Raw genomic sequence first — 20,975 nt, forward strand, 5'->3', positions numbered from 1 at the left:
TACCTCAGGGGTCTCCATGGCAACCAGTAAGGCGATTCCCCCCATCCCAGGGATGCGCGGACTCCTCCCAGTCTCGCCAGACGCTCGACGAGGTGCATGCAGGGACACGTAGTGCCGGGGGGTGAAGATATCATTGGATGTATAGAACCAAAGAACTACCACCCCCGCTGGCCTATCAGCGTCTCCTGTTTGCGCTCACTCTAGCCTGCTTGTCGTCTTCCCGTCGGACTATTGGAAGAAGCAGACGTCAGTCAACCGGGGACGCCCGCCCCCCTGTGTTTCTCCCGTTTCAGGGTGCTGTGAGAGGCGCACGCAGAGGAGCCCAGCCCAGCCAGTCAGTGCCAGAGCTGCGGAGCCGCACCGAGCCCAGACACAGCAGGTGAGTGGTACCCACCGCACACAATGCCAGCCGGGATAGAGGGGTGCCCGTTCTTCTCTGTGTACCGCCTGTCTCCCCCCCATTCATTGCAGGCTATGAGATTACTGCGCTGCCTTCTGTATCAGTCCATGTCATCGAGCCAATCACCGGCTGTATGAGGACTGCTGTGTATTCATAGAGATGGGAGCTCCCAGGATCCCCTGATCACCGCACTCCTCATATCTATATATGATGGCAGTATAGTGCTGCCTACCCCGTGCAGTGCCCCCGTGCAGTGCCCCCCTATACAGTGCCCCCATACAGTGCCCCCCATGCAGTGCCCCCGTGCAGTGTCCCCCATACAGTGCCACCCCATACAGTGCCCCCCCGTGCAATGCCCCCATGCAGTGCCCCCCATGCAGTGCCTCCCATACAGTGCCCCCCGTGCAATGCCCCCATGCAGTGCCCCCCGTGCAATGCCCCCATGCAGTGCCTCCCATACAGTGCCCCCATGCAGTGCCCCCCATACAGTGCCCCCGTGGAATGCCCCCATGCAGTGCCCCCTGTGCCGTGCCCCCCATGCAGTGCCCCCCCATGCAGTGCCCCCATACCGTGCCCCCATGCAGTGCCCCCCGTGCCGTGCCCCCCATACAGTGCCCCCCATGCAGTGCTCGTATTCTATTATGGGGTAACTTTATCTATGTGAGTACAGTGTGTAGTGATGATACCATTGTGTACTGAGCATGCTGCTGTGTTCTCCCAGTATCCTCCTCATCACTGATCATCACCCCTATGGAGTGACACCATCACGATCATTCAAATGGAGTGACACCATCACTGATCACCCCTATGGAGTGACACCATCACTGATCACCCCTATGGAGTGACACCATCACTGATCACCCCTATGGAGTGACACCATCACTGATCACCCCTATGGAGTGACACCATCACTGATCACCCCTATGGAGTGACACCATCACTGATCACCCCTATGGAGTGACATCATCACTGATCACCCCTATGGAGTGACACCATCACTGATCACCCCTATGGAGTGACTCCATCACTGATCACCCTATGGAGTGACTCCATCACTGATCACCCCATGGAGTGACACCATCACTGATCATCCCTATGGAGTGACACCATCACTGATCACCCCTATGGAGTGACACCATCACTGATCACCCCTATGGAGTGACTCCATCACTGATCACCCCTATGGAGTGACACCATCACTGATCACCCCTATGGAGTGACACCATCACTGATCACCCCTATGGAGTGACACCATCACTGATCACCCCTATGGAGTGACACCATCACTGATCATTATACCTATGGAGTGACACCATCACTGATCATTCCTATGGAGTGACACCATCACTGATCACCCCTATGGAGTGACACCATCACTGATCACCCCTATGGAGTGACACCATCACTGATCATCCCTATGGAGTGACACCATCACTGATCACCCCTATGGAGTGACACCATCACTGATCACCCCTATGGAGTGACACCATCACTGATCACCCCTATGGAGTGACACCATCACTGATCATCCCTATGGAGTGACACCATCACTGATCATCCCTATGGAGTGACACCATCACTGATCACCCCTATGGAGTGACACCATCACTGATCACCCCTATGGAGTGACACCATCACTGATCATTATTCCTATGGAGTGACACCCTCACTGATCATTATACCTATGGAGTGACACCATCACTGATCATTCCTATGGAGTGACACCATCACTGATCACCCCTATGGAGTGACACCATCACTGATCACCCTATGGAGTGACTCCATCACTGATCACCCCATGGAGTGACACCATCACTGATCACCCCTATGGAGTGACACCATCACTGATCACCCCTATGGAGTGACACCATCACTGATCACCCCTATGGAGTGACTCCATCACTGATCACCCCTATGGAGTGACACCATCACTGATCACCCCTATGGAGTGACACCATCACTGATCACCCCTATGGAGTGACACCATCACTGATCACCCCTATGGAGTGACACCATCACTGATCATTATACCTATGGAGTGACACCATCACTGATCACCCCTATGGAGTGACTCCATCACTGATCATCCCTATGGAGTGACACCATCACTGATCACCCCTATGGAGTGACACCATCACTGATCACCCCTATGGAGTGACACCATCACTGATCATCCCTATGGAGTGACACCATCACTGATCACCCCTATGGAGTGACACCATCACTGATCATTCCTATGGAGTGACACCATCACTGATCATTCCTATGGAGTGACACCATCACGATCATCCAAATGGAGTGACACCAGTTAATCCAGAGCTTAGTAAAATGAGGAAAAGCTCTGCTGATTTTCATCATCCAATCATATGCAGACAAAAAGGCTGCATGTGATTGGGCATTCTTTGCAAAGTGAAGCTTTACCTCATTTACTAAGCTCTGGAGCAACTCCACTTGCACTTTGCAAAGTGCACAGTCTATTTGCCTTTAGTAAATCAACCCCATAATGTCTAGTGGCATGGGCGTCCGCTCCATAGGGCAAGGGGGGGCAATTGACCCCCCCTCGAAAATCAAGAAGGTGTTGAAGAGTGAAGAGCGCCGCGGTGACAGGCAGGTTAGAACAGGGAGAGAGAGGTGAGCTGCTGGCCATGGCATTGCAGGGGGGGGGGGGGGGGCGGGGGGTGGTCTGGTAAGGGGTGACACCACTGCACCTGACCAACCAACCCCTTCTCTCGCGGCTGTGGACTGTTTGAGCGGTCCCGGGCCGGATGTCACACAGGCACAGCGAGCAGAGTGAAGCCGCCTCCCCCTCCAGTGTTTATGTGTACACAGGGGGAGGGAACCAGCTGTGCTGCGCTGATAGCTGATCTGAGGTACTGAAGGGGATGGGGGAGGGAGGGAGGGTGTGTCTGTGCTGAAAGGGGGGGGTTTGTACTGAAGGGGGGGGGGTCCATCTGTGATGAAGGGGAGGTCTGTGCTTAAAGGGGGTCCATCTGTGCTGAAGCAGGGGTCTGTGCTGAAGGGGGGGTCTATCTGTGATGAAGGGAGGGGTCTGTGCAGAATGGGGGGGATCTGTGCTGAATAAGGGGTCCATCTATGCAGGGCCGTCTTTAATATGGTTTGGGCCCTGGGCAAACATTTTTTTTGGGCCCCCCTCCAGCTTTTTTTGGGCCTGGCTGGTTCACATGTATGTTTTGGCGGTCTTCATTTGTGCAGGTACAGCAGCCCATTGATTTGAATGGGCTGCCATGCCTTTATTTCCTGCAGAAAAAAGGTGCATTCAGCATTTTAAAAATACAGTTGCCTTGAAATCCATTCTGCTTTTGCACCATGCTACTTACCTGCAGTTCTTGCACCATGCTACTTACCTGCAGTTCTTGCACACACAAACGCACTGTGTTTTTAAAAGCGTGACCTAAACGTCTAAAAATGCAGCAAGTTTGACAGTGCGGGAACTGCAGATAAGTCACAGCAGACAGCAGAATGGACAGACAGTGCTGTATTTCAGTGCTTGATGGGCATAGGCGTGCCGTGTGCGCAGCCTATTACATGAGGCATGCGCTTTTCTTTGCAGGAAACACAGGCATGGCGGCAAATTCAAATGAATGGGCTGCTGTGCCTGCGCAAATGTGGGCCGCCAAAACACATACATGTGAACCAGCCAGGCCCAAAATAAGCCCATCAAGCAGTTAAATACAGACAGTAATGCCATGTGCTCTGAGGCTTTACTCAGCCTGGACTGCAGGTTTGGTCTGTGATTTAAAGAGTTCCTCTATTTTACACATGGCATGGGGTCCCATGGTGCTAAAGCAGAATGGACAGACGGTGCTGTGACCCCATGCCATGCCATGTGTAAAATAGAGGAACTTTTTAAAACACTGACCAGACCTGCAGTGAATCATCAAATATTATAAAGACTTTGGGCACACTCTACAGAAAACTTCTATTTACAATACAGATTAGCAAACAGTGACATACCTTGAGGAGCAGGACATGAAGAAGTCAGCCTCGGGAAGAGCAAACTGGGGATGTTATAAAATCACATTCTAATTCACTTTTATATGCAAGCAGCACCCAGTGGCAGGAATGGAGAAGTGCACGTCTAAAGGAAGCCAGGGGTGCTGTACATTTTAAAACACTGGGAAGGGAAGCAGTACTGTCACTGGCTGCGTGCCGCTGATGATTTTCAGCCTGATTTGTGGGCAGCACAGGGGCTAAGGCTAGGTTCACATCACGATTTTTACATCCGATAATCGGACCGTTAAATCGAATGGAATCGTATATGACAAAATCGTATGTAATCGTATGTCAAAATGTATTTTTTAAATCGGATTCATAAATCGCACAGCTAAATTTTCCATCCGATTTTCACTAAAAAATCGGATCCTGATTTTAAATAATGTCTGGCAATGGCCATAAAGTATTATGTAGAGAAGTGCTTTCTGGGAAAAAGAAGATTCTTGAAGTTTCTAGCTCGTTCCAGTGTCTAGTGCGCATGCGTAATAAAAAATCGTGTACGATTTATCGGATAAAAACGCACAGTCATCCGATTTATTACGATTTAGATTGACCACAATATAAAACAAATCGGACACGATTTTAATACGATTTCAAATCAGGACCAAAAATCGTGGTCAAACACGATTTTTGATGCGATTTTAAATCGTATCAAATCTGATGCGGATCAAATCGGATTCACTTGGGGACCTACATTAATGAATGGAAGTGAATGGATACGTTTTGCCATACAGATTTGTACGATTTCAAACCTAAGAATCGTGAGAACAAGTAGGATGATAAAATCGTGGTGTGAATGCACCCTTAACGGGCGGCAGGGCCGCCATCAGGAATTATAGGGCCACTTACACAGCTTCAGGCATGGGCCCCCTGGAGCAGAGAACCGGGATGGGGGGTGCTGCCGCCTGAAATTGAGAAGCAGGGGGGGGCTGCCGCGAATTTAGAAGCGGGGGCCCTTTATAAAAAAAGAAATAAAGAAAGAAATAAAGAAAAATATATATAAAAAAAGGGGTGTAGCCATCTGGGGCCCTGGGGACCTCTGGGCCCTTTAATAAAAAAAAAAAAAGAAATAAAAAATATATATAAAAAATATATTTTAACCACTTGCTTACTGGGCACATAAACCCCCTTCGTTCCCAGGCGAAATCTCAGCGTCCGGCACTGCGTCGCTTTAACTGACAATTGCGCGGTCGTGCGACGTGGCTCCCAAACAAAATTGGCGTCCTTTTTTCCCCACAAATAGAGCTTTCTTTTGGTGGTATTTGATCACCTCTGCGGTTTTTATTTTTTGCGCTATAAACAAAAAAAGAGCAACAATTTAAAAAAAATATATATTTTTTTTACTTGTTGCTATAATAAATATCCCAATTTTTTTAAAAAAAACTATTTTTTTTCTCAGTTAAGGCCGATACGTATTTTTCGACGTATTTTTGTAAAAAAAAAAAAAAAATCACAATAAGCGACTGGTTTGCGCAAAAGTTATAGCGCCTACAAAATGGGGAACAGAATTATGATTTTTTTTATTATTTTTTTTTTTACTAGTAATGGCGGCGATCTGCGATTTTTATTGGGACTGGGATATTGCGGCGGACGTATCGGACACTTTTGACACAAATTTGGCGCCATTCACATTTATACGGCGATCAGTGATATAAAAATGCACTAATTACTGTATAAATGTGACTGGCAGTGAAGGGGTTAACACTAGGGGGTGAGGAAGGGGTTAACTGTGTAGCCTGGGTGTGTTATAACTGTGTGGGGGGAGGGGGGTGACTGGGGGAGGTGACCGATGCTGTGTCTCTATGTACAAGAGACACAGATCGGTCTCCTCTCCTCTCACAGCACGTGGAGCTCTGTGTTTACACACAGAGCTCCACGTTCCTGCTGTCACCTACCGTGTCACCGACGATCGCGTGTACCCGGCGGACATCGCGGCCGCCAGGTACACGCATCGGGTCTTCGGCGATGCGTCGGGACAGTTTTTACCCGCCGCGCGCCACCCAGTGGCGCGCGCGGGTAATGCACATAAAGGCCGTTTTTAAACGGCCACTTGGCACTTGAGAGCCGCGCTGCGGACGTATTTCGTCTATAGCGCGGATCTCAAGTGGTTAAAAAGGGGGTTGCCATCCGGGACCTCTGGGCCCTTTAATAAAAAATAAATATATAAAAAAAGAAACCTTTTTTAAAAAAAAAAAAGGGGGGGTTGCCATCCAGGGCCCTGGGGACCTCTGGGTCCTTTAATAATAATAATAATAATAATAACATTTATATTATATTTTATATATATATATATATATATATATATATATATATATATATATATAAAAGAAATATATAAAAAAATATTTTTTTATAAACAAAAGGGGGGTTGTCATCCGGGGCCCTGGGGAACTACGGGCCCCTGGGGACCCCCAAACCTCTAAAAAAAAATTGGCCCTTTAATAAAAAATGAAAAAAAAAATATATTAAAAATTTTTTTTTTTTTATTTAAAAATAAATAAAAAAGGGGGGTTGCCATCTGGGGCCCTGGGGGCCTCCGGGCCCTTGGGGACCCCTAAAAAAAATTGTCCCTTTAATAAAAAATAAAAATATATTAAAAAAAATATTTTTTTTTATTTAAAAAAAAATAAAAAATAAATATTTTTTTAAATTTAAAAATAAATAAAAAAAAGGGGGGTTGCCATCTGGGGCCCTAGGGGCCTCCGGGCCCCTCCGGACCCCTAAAAAAAAAAAAAAAAAAAAAAAACAATTTTTTTTTTTTTTTTTTCAAAGGGGTTTGCTTTGGGCCCCCAACAGTGACAGGGCCCAGGGCACCTGCCCCATTTGCCCTGCGGTAAAGACGGCCCTGCATCTATGTTGAATGGGGGGGTCTGTGCTGAAGGGGGGGTCCATCTGTGATGAAGGGGAGGTCTGTGCTTAAAGGGGGTCCATCTGTGCTGAAGAAGGGGTCTGTGCTAAAGGGGGGGTCTATCTGTGATGAAGGGAGGGGTCTGTGCAGAATGGGGGGGATCTGTGCTGAATGGGGGGTCCATCTATGTTGAAGGGGGGGGGTCTGTGCAGAATGGGGGGGGATCTGTGCTGAATGGGGGGTCCATCTGTGCTGAAGGGGGGTCTGTACATACTCTAGGCTATATTTATATGGGCATGGAGTGAAGCTGAATTATCTCAAGAGCTATTTCACACTGCCAGCTGACCGCGTTATCGGTTAAGCAATTTACCATCATTTTAGCTGCGCTATTCGGTCGCTAGTGGGGCGCTTTTAACACCCGCTAGCGTTTGAAGAAAGGGTTAAATGCGACTGTGTATCGCCGCTGCTGAATCGCCCCCCCCTGAAAAAATTTCAGCGGACGCCAATGTCTAGTGGTGATAGCATTGGGGTTGATTTACTAAAGGAAGCTATCCTGTGCGCTGTAAGTGCAACAGCTCCAGAGCTTAGTAAATCAGGTAAGGTTTCACCATTTCACTTATCCAATCACGTGCTAGTAAAATAAAAAGCAGCATTTTTTGCTTGCACATGATTGGATGATAGAAACCAGCACTTCCCCTCAGATTTAGAGTGAATGTACTTGCAGTGAGAAGTGTATTTGCCTCCCTGTGTACTGGGGGTGATACATGCTGGATGGGTGCCCCCCGGAAACCCCCTGATCACTGCTGCCCATTCATACTCATCACTAGGAAGTGAGATCCAAGGAGGGATCAGATCGCTGTCAGTAGTGGATCACTATCCTGACTGTATATGCCAGGCTGCTACATGCTGGCAGTATAGTGCCACCTAACCCCTTTATTGACCAGCTCCTCCTATGAGAAGGAAGCATTGAGCAGTGCTGTGAGTAGAAATGTGATGTCAGTGATGTGATGTCAGTGGGGTGGATGTCAGTGATGTAATGTCAGTGGGGTGGATGTCAGTGATGTGATGTCAGTGATGTGATGTCAGTGATGTGATGTCAGTGATGTGATGTCAGTGATGTGATGTCAGTGGGGTGGATGTCAGTGATGTGATGTCAGTGATGTGATGTCAGTGGGGTGGATGTCAGTGATGTGATGTCAGTGATGTGATGTCAGTGATGTGATGTCAGTGGGGTGGATGTCAGTGATGTGATGTCAGTGATGTGATGTCAGTGATGTGATGTCAGTGGGGTGGATGTCAGTGATGTGATGTCAGTGATGTGATGTCAGTGGGGTGGATGTCAGTGATGTGATGTCAGTGGGGTGGATGTCAGTGATGTGATGTCAGTGATGTGATGTCAGTGATGTGATGTCAGTGATGTGATGTCAGTGATGTAATGTCAGTGATGTGATGTCAGTGATGTGATGTCAGTGATGTGATGTCAGTGGGGTGGATGTCAGTGATGTGATGTCAGTGATGTGATGTCAGTGGGGTGGATGTCAGTGATGTGATGTCAGTGATGTGATGTCAGTGATGTGATGTCAGTGGGGTGGATGTCAGTGATGTGATGTCAGTGGGGTGGATGTCAGTGATGTGATGTCAGTGATGTGATGTCAGTGATGTGATGTCAGTGATGTGATGTCAGTGATGTGATGTCAGTGATGTGATGTCAGTGGGGTGGATGTCAGTGATGTGATGTCAGTGATGTAATGTCAGTGATGTGATGTCAGTGATGTGATGTCAGTGGGGTGGATGTCAGTGATGTGATGTCAGTGGGGTGGATGTCAGTGATGTGATGTCAGTGATGTGATGTCAGTGATGTGATGTCAGTGATGTGATGTCAGTGGGGTGGATGTCAGTGATGTGATGTCAGTGGGGTGGATGTCAGTGATGTGATGTCAGTGATGTGATGTCAGTGATGTGATGTCAGTGATGTAATGTCAGTGATGTGATGTCAGTGATGTGATGTCAGTGATGTGATGTCAGTGGGGTGGATGTCAGTGATGTGATGTCAGTGATGTGATGTCAGTGGGGTGGATGTCAGTGATGTGATGTCAGTGATGTGATGTCAGTGATGTGATGTCAGTGGGGTGGATGTCAGTGATGTGATGTCAGTGATGTGATGTCAGTGGGGTGGATGTCAGTGATGTAATGTCAGTGATGTGATGTCAGTGATGTGATGTCAGTGATGTGATGTCAGTGATGTGATGTCAGTGATGTGATGTCAGTGGGGTGGATGTCAGTGATGTGATGTCAGTGATGTGATGTCAGTGATGTGATGTCAGTGATGTGATGTCAGTGATGTGATGTCAGTGATGTGATGTCAGTGGGGTGGATGTCAGTGATGTGATGTCAGTGATGTGATGTCAGTGATGTGATGTCAGTGATGTGATGTCAGTGATGTGATGTCAGTGATGTAATGTCAGTGATGTGATGTCAGTGATGTGATGTCAGTGATGTGATGTCAGTGATGTGATGTCAGTGATGTGATGTCAGTGGGGTGGATGTCAGTGATGTGATGTCAGTGATGTGATGTCAGTGATGTGATGTCAGTGATGTGATGTCAGTGATGTGATGTCAGTGATGTGATGTCAGTGGGGTGGATGTCAGTGATGTGATGTCAGTGATGTGATGTCAGTGATGTGATGTCAGTGATGTGATGTCAGTGATGTGATGTCAGTGATGTAATGTCAGTGATGTGATGTCAGTGATGTGATGTCAGTGGGGTGGATGTCAGTGATGTGATGTCAGTGATGTGATGTCAGTGATGTGATGTCAGTGATGTGATGTCAGTGGGGTGGATGTCAGTGATGTGATGTCAGTGGGGTGGATGTCAGTGATGTGATGTCAGTGATGTGATGTCAGTGATGTAATGTCAGTGGGGTGGATGTCAGTGGGGTGGATGTCAGTGATGTGATGTCAGTGATGTGATGTCAGTGATGTGATGTCAGTGATGTGATGTCAGTGGTGTAATGTCAGTGATGTGATGTCAGTGATGTGATGTCAGTGATGTGATGTCAGTGATGTGATGTCAGTGATGTGATGTCAGTGATGTGATGTCAGTGATGTAATGTCAGTGATGTGATGTCAGTGATGTGATGTCAGTGGGGTGGATGTCAGTGATGTGATGTCAGTGATGTGATGTCAGTGATGTAATGTCAGTGGGGTGGATGTCAGTGGGGTGGATGTCAGTGATGTGATGTCAGTGATGTGATGTCAGTGATGTAATGTCAGTGATGTGATGTCAGTGATGTGATGTCAGTGATGTGATGTCAGTGATGTGATGTCAGTGATGTGATGTCAGTGATGTGATGTCAGTGATGTAATGTCAGTGATGTGATGTCAGTGATGTGATGTCAGTGGGGTGGATGTCAGTGATGTGATGTCAGTGATGTGATGTCAGTGATGTAATGTCAGTGGGGTGGATGTCAGTGGGGTGGATGTCAGTGATGTGATGTCAGTGATGTGATGTCAGTGATGTGATGTCAGTGATGTGATGTCAGTGATGTGATGTCAGTGATGTAATGTCAGTGATGTGATGTCAGTGATGTGATGTCAGTGATGTGATGTCAGTGATGTGATGTCAGTGATGTGATGTCAGTGATGTGATGTCAGTGATGTAATGTCAGTGATGTGATGTCAGTGATGTGATGTCAGTGATGTGATGTCAGTGATGTGATGTCAGTGATGTAATGTCAGTGATGTGATGTCAGTGATGTGATGTCAGTGGGGTGGATGTCAGTGATGTAATGTCAGTGGGGTGGATGTTGGCTTTCTCCAAGCGCTGTGCCTAGCCCCTCGGCCTGTGTGTGGTGCCTGTACAATTCTCACTCTGTACTATATTTATCACTCTGATTGTATGATCTTCTTAATGGTGGCCACACACGCGTCGATACATCATCAGTTTATGTTACGATCAATTTCATCCGATAGGAATAATCAGTCTCTAGTTGACAACCTGTGATCGATAGTTACATTATATTGTCAAAAGTATTGGGATGCCTGCCTGCCTTTACACGCACATGAACTTTAATGGCACCCAGTCTTAGTCCGTAAGGTTCAATATTGAGTTGGCCCTCCCCCTTTGCAGCTATAACAGCTTCAACTATTCTGGGAAGGCTGTCCACAAGGTTTAGGAGTGTGTCTATGGGAATGTTTGACCATTCGTCCAGAAGAGCATTTGTGAGGTCAGGCACTGATGTTGGACGAGAAGGCCTGACTTGCAGTCTCCACTCTAATTCATCCCAAAGGTGTTCTATCTGGTTGGGATCAGGACTCTGTGCAGGCCATTCAAGTTCCTCCATTACATACTCACTCATCCATGTCTTTATGGACCTTGCTTTGCGCACTGATGCGCAGTCATGTTGGAACAGGAAGGGGCCGTCCGCAAACGGTTCCCACAAAGTTGTCCGAAATGTCTTGGTATTCTGACGCCTTAAGAGTTCCCTTGACTGGAACTAAGGGGCCAAGCCCAACCCCTAAAAGACAACCCCACACTATTAGGGCTGCACCGATACCACTTTTTTTAAGACTGTGTAAAAGTACCAATAACTTTTTCAAGTACTCGCTTATACCAATTACCAATACATTTTTTTTAATGTCATGTGACAGTGGCACTAATATGCAGCACTGATAGGTGGAACCGATGGGCACTGATGAGGAGGCACTGATATGCAGCACTGGTGGGCACTGATGAGGCGGCACTGAAGGGCACTAATATGCAGCACTGATGGGCACTGATGAGGCGGCACTGAAGGGCACTAATATGCAACACTGATGGGCAATGATAGGTGGTACTGATGGGCACTGATGAAGCGGCACTGAAGGGCACTAATATGCAGCACTAATGGGCACTGATAGGTGGTACTGAATTGCACTGATGAGGAGGCACTAATATGCAGTACTGATGGGCACTGATGAGGCGGCAATGAACGGCACTAATATGCAGCACTGATGGCCACTGATAGGTGGTACTGAAGGGCACTGATGAGGAGGCACTAATATGCAGCACTGATGGGGGGCACTGAAGGGAACTGATGAGGAGGCACCGAAGGGCACTTATAAGGAGTCACTAATATGCAGCAATGATTGGCACTGATAGGTGGCATTGGTGGGCACTGATGAGGAGACACTAGTATGCAGCACTGATGAGGCGGTACTGAAGGGCACTGATAAGGAGGCACTAATATGCAGCACTGATGAGGTGACACTGAAGGGCACTGATGGGGTGGCACTGATGAGGAGGCACTAAAATGCAGCACTGATGGGCATTGATGAGGTGTGGACTGTATCAGTAGTTATTATTATTAATTTTTTTCAAATGCTCTTCTGGAAGAATGGTCAAACATTCCCATAGTCACTCCTAAACCTTGTGGACAGCCTTCCCAGAAGAGTTGAAGCTGTTAATTGTGGGCCAACTCAATATTGAACCCTACGGACTAAGACTGGGATGCCATTAAAGTCCATGTGCGTGTAAAGGCAGGCGTCCCAATACTTTTGACAATATAGTGTAACGTTCAGTCGCACCTCTGCTTCCACAATGTGATCTCATAATCCAAACAATCAAACTAGGATCGTATACACAAACAAAGTATCCCCGTGCTCCCAGTCCCTGCAAAGCGATCAATAATTTTCCGCCCTGGCCGATTGACTCAGTATGAATGGATCCGATCGTAAATGAATCAACCAGAAGGGAAGGCTGTTTGATTGCGGATTTGATTGTATTGATTGAATTGCACATTGATAGAAAACAATGGGGTGGATTCAGGTAGGGGCGCGCACTACCACGGAGGCGCAGCGTACCGTTTTAACGCTGCGCCTCCGTAAATTACCTGCGCTACGCTTCATTCACGAAGCAGTAGCTCCGTAATTTGCGTGTGCGCTCCGGAAAACTGCCCGGCGTAAGCGCGCGCAATTTAAATGATCCCGTAGGGGGCGTGGATCATTTAAATTAGGTGCGTTCCCGCGCCGAACGTAGTGCGCATGCTCCGTCGGAAAAATTTCCCGACGTGCATTGCGTTAAATGACGTCGCAAGGACGTCATTTGCTTCAACGTGAACGTAAATGGCGTCCAGCGCCATTCACGATTCACTTACACAAACAACGTAATTTTTTAAAATCGCGACGCAGGAACGACGGGTATACTTAGCATTGGCTGCCCCTGCTAATAGCAGGAGCAGCCTTACGCAGAACCCGAAGAACGCAAACAACGTGAAATGCGAACGCAGGGCGCGCGTACGGTTGTGAATCGGCGTGAGTATGCAATTTGCATACTCTACGCTGACCACTACGGGGACGCCACCTAGCGCCCATCGTAAGAATGCAGCCTAAGATACGACGGCATAAGAGCCTTATGCCATTCATATCTTAGGCTGCAGTCGGCGTATCGACCTTTCTGAATACAGAAAAGTCGTTACGCCGGCGCAACTAAGCAATTGCGCTGCATATCTATGGATACGCAGACGCAATTGCTTACTGAATCTACCCCAATATGTGTAGATCTAGCAACAGTACAAGGGCCTGCCTGATTGGATACAAAATGATTGGATAGATTAGGCAGGTCCTTGTATTACATGGTTTTGGTAAATCTGAAGTTGATTGCATGATCAGATTGTAATATGTATGGGGACCCTCTCAGGATCTTGTTGTGTATACCCCTCCTGTGTCGCATGTCACATGTATGCCTCCTGGCATCCTCTGTGTGTACAGCTGAATTCACCAGAAATCTCCCGTCTGACGGGTGACAATAGGAGACAATGGCTGCTGAAGTTCCTGAGTCACGGCTCCTCCCCCAGCCTGTGATTGGACAATTGAGGTCTGTGTTTTTCCCTCTTGCAATTATGTTCCCTGTGTTTGAGTGACAGACACAAACCAAGGCAGCCCTGATTGGCTCTGCCCCCCCCCCTCTCCTGGTCTGAGTGCTGCTGTACAGGAGACTGATACAATGACCGATTCAGGTACTAATATTTAGGCTGGCTTCAGTTTTATGCATTGCGCTAATGTGCAGCAAAGGCGTGATTTACCGCAGGTCAGCACAACGCATGTCCCTTTGTACGGTGTGTCGCAGCACCATTCATTTATAATGCTCTTAGCCCTGGATCACATTGCTGCGGCTTCTCATGCAACACGGAACGTTGCATGACAAGTAAAACACATTCATTTTAATGGGCGCTGTCCTAACCACTTCCTTACTGGGCACTTACACCCCCCTCCTGCCCAGACCAATTTTCAGCTCTCAGCGCTCTCACACTTTGAATGACAATTGCGCGGTCATACAACACTGTACCCAAATGACATTTTTATCATTTTTTCCCCACAAGTAGAGCTTTCTTTTGGTGGTATTTAATCACTGCTGGGTTTTTATTTGTTGTTAAAAAAAGGAAAAGAGACCGAACATGTTGAAAAAACAAAACAAAACAGTTTTCTATTTTATTATAAAGTTTTGCACAGGTAATTTTTCTCCTTCATTGATGTATGCTGATGAGGCTGCACTGATGGGCACTAATAGGGTGCACTGATAAGGCAGCACTGATGGACACTGATGGGTGGCAGCGATGGGCACTGATAGGCAGCACTGTTAGGAGACACTGATGAGCACTGATTGGCACCACTGGTGTGCATTGATAGGTGGCATGGTAGGCATTGATAGGTGCCACTGATATGCACTGATCGGTGACACTGATATTCACTGGTGGGCACTGGCAGGCGGCACTTGTGGGCACAGATGATCTGGCTGTGCCTCTTCCTCTTTGGGACTGTTGTCCCTTTCCCAGAAGCCAGTGATTGATTACCGATCTTCTGTTTACATCACGTGATCAGCTGTCATTGGCTGACAGCTGATCACGTGGTAAGGGGCCTTAATCTGATCTGCGATCAGCCGATTCTCATTGACTCGGTGATCACAGAGCGAGCGCGCGGGGAGCGTACAAAGGGGTGAACCTCATATGATGGCGTCCCGGCAAAGTAGGTCCACGCTGTAGCCGTCATTCGGCTATAGCGCAGACGTGAAGGAGTTAAAAGAGAAGTATGTTTTTGTTTTGTTTTTATCATACTTACCTAGGTGAATGCAGTATCTGTCTCCTGCCATCTCTAAGGGTGAGAACTGAGCGATCAAACACTGCTGATCGCTCAGTTCTTCCCAGCACTCTGAGCAGAGACTGTCAGTCACTGGCTCTCTGCTCTGCTCCTCCAGTGCTCACCGGAGTGCCAGGTGCTGGTCCAGGCTCCGGGATGGATCCTAACCATATGGTCGTAGTCAGGACTCTGTGATTCCTTCTCTGCTTTTCTGCATTTTCCTGGCGACACGCTTGCCATAGACTGCAATGTTAAAATCACAAAAGTTGCAAAGATGTTGATTCTTTGTCTTATCTTTGTGACCTCAGAGAGTTTTGTGAGTTCAGTGATATGTGTCACAGTCTGTATTGTTATGATCTGCCAAAGTCACATCAAGGTGTCATGGAAGTCTCATCAACCCGCATTGTAAAGTCGCACGACTTTGAAGTCACAGCAGTGTGAACCAAGCCGTTATGCACAAGTGCACACTGATACACTCATGCTGCTAAAAAAAAAAAAAAAAATGATGAACAATTTTTTTTGCGTTGGCAGCCCATTCTAAATGAACGCAATTCACCCCATACAGTAACAGCCCACAAAGGTCTGACGCAAGCAGCCATGTTTTTGTTTTTAGGAACCGCTAGATTTGGGATCTGTAGGTGAAAAAAATACCTCATCCTCCCCTTTACATGGCGCCCCCTGCTGCCTGGACTTACCTTGACCATTGCTCCCCTGTATGTGCACTATGTGGCGTTTTTATTTCATTTTCCTAGAATTGCTTTTTAACTTTTTTAATACATTTTTGCTGCTTTTCCTTTATTTTTTTATTCTTTTTTTTTTTTTTGGTACTTTTCACGATTTCTTTATACTTGGCTCTGATATCACAAATTCTTTAGGCTGGTGGGTTGGCCACCATTAGAGCTCTTTGTGCTGTCTTTAATTATTCCCGTATATGTCAGTTTTCATTTGAGCATTAACCCCCTCACTGCTGGTGACACAGCATCTTACACAGGGGGCTTCCCAGTCTCTGGTCATTGTTGTGTGCATTCAGGGCAATGCATGCTGGGAATACAATATCCTGCTTGAAGAACTGCCATATCAGCCTACATTGTGCTTGCCTGTAATAACCCTTTCAGCTCTGGGGCGTTCTCACCAAATCCAAAGACTTTGTTCATACTGTACATTGTGGTGTTTAGTTATGGACAGCCATATCCTGACCACATGCATGAGAATTTACAGCCAGCTTTAAGAAGCAAAAATCGAATAGTTGTGGGAGCACAAAGCACTATAATTATTTTATGGGCTCGGTATGAGAACCAAACTCATTGATCATTTCATGGTTTTGGTAGAAGCACCAAACTCATTGATCATTTCATGGTTTTGGTAGAAGTATCCAACTCATTGATCATTTCATGGTTTTGGTAGAAGCACCAAACTCATTGATCGTTTCATGGTTTTGGTAGAAGTATCCAACTCATTGATCATTTCATGGTTTTGGTAGAAGCACCAAACTCATTGATCATTTCATGGTTTTGGTAGAAGTATCCAACTCATTGATCATTTCATGGTTTTGGTAGAAGTATCCAACTCATTGATCGTTTCATGGTTTTGGTAGAAGTATCCAACTCATTGATCATTTCATGGTTTTGGTAGAAGCACCAAACTCATTGATCATTTCATGGTTTTGGTAGAAGCACCAAACTCATTGATCATTTCATGGTTTTGGTAGAAGTATCCAACTCATTGATCATTTCATGGTTTTGGTAGAAGCACCAAACTCATTGATCATTTCATGGTTTTGGTAGAAGCACCAAACTCATTGATCATTTCATGGTTTTGGTAGAAGCACCAAACTCATTGATCGTTTCATGGTTTTGGTAGAAGCACCAAACTCATTGATCATTTCATGGTTTTGGTAGAAGTATCCAACTCATTGATCATTTCATGGTTTTGGTAGAAGCACCAAACTCATTGATCGTTTCATGGTTTTGGTAGAAGTATCCAACTCATTGATCATTTCATGGTTTTGGTAGAAGCACCAAACTCATTGATCATTTCATGGTTTTGGTAGAAGCACCAAACTCATTGATCATTTCATGGTTTTGGTAGAAGTATCCAACTCATTGATCATTTCATGGTTTTGGTAGAAGCACCAAACTCATTGATCATTTCATGGTTTTGGTAGAAGCACCAAACTCATTGATCATTTCATGGTTTTGGTAGAAGCACCAAACTCATTGATCGTTTCATGGTTTTGGTAGAAGCACCAAACTCATTGATCATTTCATGGTTTTGGTAGAAGTATCCAACTCATTGATCATTTCATGGTTTTGGTAGAAGCACCAAACTCATTGATCGTTTCATGGTTTTGGTAGAAGCACCAAACTCATTGATCGTTTCATGGTTTTGGTAGAAGCACCAAACTCATTGATCAATATAGGAAAACAGTAAACGTGAATGAATGTAAAAGACTAAAAAGTCCAAACAGTTCGATGTGTACTGTAGCAGCGCTGCTACAGTACACATTGAACTGTTTGGACTTTTTAGTCTTTTACATTCATTCACGTTTACTGTTTTCCTATATTGTAGCATTTTTTTAAGCGGCTGCTTGTATTGTGTATATTTTCCCTGGTCACCAATATCTTTATTGCTATTTCCTATGCGCTGAGTAGTGTTTATCTGAAGGAAGGGTGCACATTATAAACACTCCATACACAAACTCATTGATCGTTTCATGGTTTTGGTAGAAGCACCAAACTCATTGATCATTTCATGGTTTTGGTAGAAGCACCAAACTCATTGATCGTTTCATGGTTTTGGTAGAAGCACCAAACTCATTGATCATTTCATGGTTTTGGTAGAAGCACCAAACTCATTGATCGTTTCATGGTTTTGGTAGAAGCACCAAACTCATTGATCATTTCATGGTTTTGGTAGAAGCACCAAACTCATTGATCATTTCATGGTTTTGGTAGAAGCACCAAACTCATTGATCATTTCATGGTTTTGGTAGAAGCACCAAACTCATTGATCATTTCATGGTTTTGGTAGAAGTATCCAACTCATTGATCATTTCATGGTTTTGGTAGAAGCACCAAACTCATTGATCATTTCATGGTTTTGGTAGAAGCACCAAACTCATTGATCGTTTCATGGTTTTGGTAGAAGTATCCAACTCATTGATCATTTCATGGTTTTGGTAGAAGCACCAAACTCATTGATCATTTCATGGTTTTGGTAGAAGCACCAAACTCATTGATCATTTCATGGTTTTGGTAGAAGCACCAAACTCATTGATCATTTCATGGTTTTGGTAGTAGCACCAAACTCATTGATCATTTCATGGTTTTGGTAGAAGCACCAAACTCATTGATCATTTCATGGTTTTGGTAGAAGCACCAAACTCATTGATCATTTCATGGTTTTGGTAGAAGCACCAAACTCATTGATCATTTCATGGTTTTGGTAGAAGCACCAAACTCATTGATCATTTCATGGTTTTGGTAGAAGCACCAAACTCATTGATCGTTTCATGGTTTTGGTAGAAGCACCAAACTCATTGATCGTTTCATGGTTTTGGTAGAAGCACCAAACTCATTGATCATTTCATGGTTTTGGTAGAAGCACCAAACTCATTGATCATTTCATGGTTTTGGTAGAAGTATCCAACTCATTGATCATTTCATGGTTTTGGTAGAAGCACCAAACTCATTGATCATTTCATGGTTTTGGTAGAAGTATCCAACTCATTGATCATTTCATGGTTTGGTAGAAGCACCAAACTCATTGATCGTTTCATGGTTTTGGTAGAAGTATCCAACTCATTGATCATTTCATGGTTTTGGTAGAAGCACCAAACTCATTGATCATTTCATGGTTTTGGTAGAAGTATCCAACTCATTGATCATTTCATGGTTTTGGTAGAAGCACCAAACTCATTGATCATTTCATGGTTTTGGTAGAAGCACCAAACTCATTGATCATTTCATGGTTTTGGTAGAAGCACCAAACTCATTGATCGTTTCATGGTTTTGGTAGAAGCACCAAACTCATTGATCATTTCATGGTTTTGGTAGAAGTATCCAACTCATTGATCATTTCATGGTTTTGGTAGAAGCACCAAACTCATTGACCGTTTCATGGTTTTGGTAGAAGCACCAAACTCATTGATCGTTTCATGGTTTTGGTAGAAGCACCAAACTCATTGATCATTTCATGGTTTTGGTAGAAGCACCAAACTCATTGATCGTTTCATGGTTTCGTAATTAAGTATCATACCTAAGGCTGCATTCACACCTCTGTGTTTTAAATCACGGGTGGATTTGCTGCGATTTCAAACTACTGCATTAGACAGCGCCGGAAAAGAGGTGAGTACTACACCCAAAACCACTTTATTTTTAACACCTACAGGCAGTAATTGGCATTGCACAGAACTAGAGCTGCACAAGTCTGGCTAAAATGAGAATCACGTTTTTTTTGCTTGGAAGATAGATCACGATTCTCGCGGCATAACATCATCTTTCACATTAAAACAAAAAAAAATCTTTTTTTTTTATTCATTGAAGTGTATTTTCCCCCCAGAAAATTGCATTTGAAAGACAGCTGGGCAAATACAGTGTGACATAAAATATTGCAGCAATTGCCATTTTATTCCCTAGGGCAGGGATGGCGAACCTAGATGCTCATGCACTCTGAAGTGTAGTTGAGTATCAAGGGAAATGTAGTTCCAAAACATCTGGGGTGCCAAGGTTCGCCATCACTGCCCTAGGGTCTCTGCTAAAATATATATAATGTTTGAGGGTTCCAAGTAATTTTCTAGCAAAAAATATTGATTTTAACATTTACACACAGAAGTTTGATCTAAGAAGGAAGTTAGTTACAATGTTTCATGTTGTTACAAACTTGGCAGACTGCCCATTTTTTCTTTACACAAAGAATGTTATCCCTTTGATCTAAGAAGGAAGTTAGTTACAATGGTTTATGTTGTTAAAACATTGGCAGACTGCCCAGATTTATTCTTTACACACAGAAGTTTATCCCTTTGATCTAAGAAGGACGCGTTGGTTACAATGTTTCATGTTATAAACTTGGCAGACTGCCCAGATATTTTCTTTTGACAGCTGAGTGAGCAGATACGTCTCTCCATTTGTTATATGAAAGAATCAGCAAACTCTGCAATAGAGATCTCGGGGGGGGGGGTTTGAATCGAGATCACGATTTTTTATCGATAAATTGTGCAGCTCTACACAGAACCCACTCCATCAGTCTACAGCACATCTCAGGCTGCATTCACACCTCCGCGATTTCAAAACACCCAGGTGTGGATGACAAATCACAGAACGCACATTTGAGAAGCCAGTCATTTGAATAACACCTGAAATCGCAGTGCAGTTCTGCTGCGATTAGCTGCAATTGCATTACGGGAAGCTTGTCGCTCCCAAAAATGTGGGAGCTTCTTTTGGGAGACATGCGTCACGCAATGCCTTGCAATAGGGATCGACCGATTATCGATGCGGCCGACTTTCAGTTTTTAAGAACAATCGGTATCGGTCACAAAACTGACCGATATTACCGATATTGCTTCAAAGGGCTTTTAGCGGAGTGATGTCTGCAGCTGCAAGC

The 20,975-nt window shown here is 45.3% G+C and overlaps 1 protein-coding gene across 1 annotated transcript in view; it reads left to right on the forward strand.

Moving 5' to 3' along the window:
* Nucleotides 1–276: 276 nt before the first annotated feature.
* Nucleotides 277–20,975, forward strand: part of DPYSL5 (dihydropyrimidinase like 5) — a 164,776-nt gene continuing 144,077 nt past the window's right edge. The window contains exon 1 of the mRNA XM_040348246.1: nt 277–379. The gene's annotated coding sequence lies outside the window, so the exon portion shown is untranslated. The remainder of the gene's footprint in view (nt 380–20,975) is intronic.

The sequence above is a fragment of the Rana temporaria genome, chromosome 4 (assembly GCF_905171775.1).
Source record: "Rana temporaria chromosome 4, aRanTem1.1, whole genome shotgun sequence".
Taxonomy (NCBI): Eukaryota; Metazoa; Chordata; class Amphibia; order Anura; family Ranidae; genus Rana; species Rana temporaria.